The following is a 2508-nucleotide window of genomic DNA, read 5'->3' as shown; positions in this document are numbered from 1 at the left end:
GGTGCTGAGCCCCAGGACTCGCCGGGGCTGAGCACGCCGCTGGGGCGCTCAGCTGAGAAACTCAAGCGCCAAAGGTCAAGTAGGAGCTACGCTAGCCAGCTAATCAACGTTGGCTAGCTACTAATTAGCAATACAGCTAATAGAGTTGCTCCTCGAAGTCCAGGGTTGGTGTGATTTGCGCTCCAGGAGCGGAGCCCCCCGGCCGGTTTCCCCTCCCGGCCCCGAATGCAGGAGCTGGCGCCCACCCGGCACATCCTGCTGCACCCCACGCGTCCCCGCACCAGCATGCCCCCCAAAACCCCCGAAGAGCCCTGCGGCCATCCGGCACTCAGCCCGCTCCCACTCCCGCTCCTGTGCCTGCCCCTCGGCTGCTGCCCGGCGAGCCGGTGAAACCCTGGTGCAATAGCTCCTTAGCGCTGAGTATCTCACAGCATGTGCCACTGGGTACTTCTTGAGGTGCGGAGGGTTATTTTCGTTTTTTTCTCTAGATGTTTTATAATTTTCCCTTTAAAAAGAAGGAATCTGAGATCTCTTTGCTGTTATATGTTGGTGCTGAAAACAAACTTATCCCAAGACTGAACATTTGACCTATACCCCAAAGCCAATAGTTCTGGAAGAGCTTGAGACCTGGATTTGAATTTCATGACTAACATCTGTCTTTCCAATAGACCAGATTAAATCAATGGAACCAGTGTGATATACTTTTTTAATTACTCAAAGTTCAATTAATTTTGTACAAGCATATGCCCCATGTGCTGTGCTGCCAAAACAGGATCCTGAGCCAAGAGCTCAAAAAAAAAATTAATACAGCTTTAAAAAATGAAAAAGGAAAATGACATAAAGTCACATTACCATAAGATCTTCTTTAAAGCTTTGAGGAATAAATTCACCATGAAGTCCTTTGGGTGAAGGATTGTCCTTTGGGTGAAGGACTCTGTTACTTTTTTCAGTAATCTCATTTTCAGCAAGGACACATGGACATGATATTGGCCTGACAGAGCAAGGGGGATTTGGCAAATCACAGGAACAGGCTCAAGCAGATGGGGTGTATGGGGGAGATCCTCCAAGGCTGCCTTTATGGATGAGGTGTCACCACAATTCCAGATGCCCCCAGCACTAAGTGCACAAATCAGTGCAGGCTGCAAAACCTACTTAAAAGCAAATATTCAGGCAATAGGTCTTCACTGACTTTTTTTTTCCCCTGCATCTCCACCTGACTCCCATTGCTCAAGAGATGCACCAAAAATCAGGGGAGCTGGTGATTTTCTTGCATCCTGAATGAGAAAAGGGCTCTGGAGTCCATGCAGGTTTCAACCTTTTCACCCTAAGCCTGAACTAACTCCTGTGAACTGCCCCTGAGGTGTGCAGATAAGAAACAAGTTTCTTACAAGCTTCACACCAAAGTTTTCGTCTGGTTGCCCGTGATAGTGTCACATCTGCTGGAAAGCCCCACAGGGAGCAGCTCAAGGTGGATTTTGGGAGGGGGTAACAGATAGGCAGGGGTCCCTCTGCCCCTGTGCAAGACGCGGGGCTGTGCCGGCGGGCTGCAGGGCAGCCGGTTACTGAGCGCGGCAGCTCGCAGGCCCCCTCGCACCCACGGCTGAGCCCCAGCGAGCCCGGCCCCACTTCTGCTCAGCCCCCTGCCATGGGGCCGTGTGTCGGCCACCGAGAGCCCCACGCGGTGGCTCACTCGTCGCCTTCTGGTTGCCTCCTGCGGTTGGGCAGCGCCGCGGTGGGTTCCTCTTGCCCTCGCGTCCGGCTGCACGGGGTGAGCAGAGACTGTCACACCACTGCCCAGCAGGGGAATGTCCTCTCAGGCTAGAAATCTGAATCTCAGTCCAGAAGTACGTCCCCAGGTCCCTACTAGTCTATATAGCAAGGCGGGGGAACCAGCCGCCCGTAGCAGCGGGATCCGGCAGCCCTTAGCCTTCCTCCCGGCACAGGAATTGCCCTTGCCTCCCACGCGGCTCTAAGGACTAGCACAGCGTAGGTGCCTAGCTTTTGCGCAGACCCCACTGGGTTCGCCAAGCAGGAAATTCAAGAAGAGGGACGCGCGAGGGAAAGGCGGAGGGAAGAAGCGCGGCAGGGCCGCCCCGGCTGGGTGACCCCTCGCCCGCCTCTCCCGTCAGAGGGGGCCGCAGCGGGGCCGCGGGCAGCCCCCTCCCCTGGGCAGCACGAGCCGCCGGCGCGGGGGCCCTCGCGTGTTTTTAGGTCACGCTGCCCCCTGAGGCGCTCCGTTCCGGCCACGCTCCCTCGGGACGGTGCCGAGCCCTGCGCCGCAGCCCCGCAGCGCCAGGAGCCCCGCGGGCGGCAGGGCCGTTCCCGAGGCGCCCCGAAGGCGAAGGGAGGCTCCGCGCCCGCGCTCCTTGCCCGGCCGGCCGGGCGGCGCCGGCGCCGGGGCTCCGCTCCCCCCCCCTCCCCCCCCCCGCCGCCGCCGCCGCCGCCGCCGCCGCCGCCGCCGCCGCCGGGCGGGCGCAGCCGGCAGCCGCGCGCAGCGCGCAGCGCCCG

The sequence above is a fragment of the Apteryx mantelli genome, chromosome 1 (assembly GCF_036417845.1).
Source record: "Apteryx mantelli isolate bAptMan1 chromosome 1, bAptMan1.hap1, whole genome shotgun sequence".
Classification (NCBI taxonomy): Eukaryota; Metazoa; Chordata; class Aves; order Apterygiformes; family Apterygidae; genus Apteryx; species Apteryx mantelli.
This window is presented reverse-complemented; position numbering follows the sequence as displayed.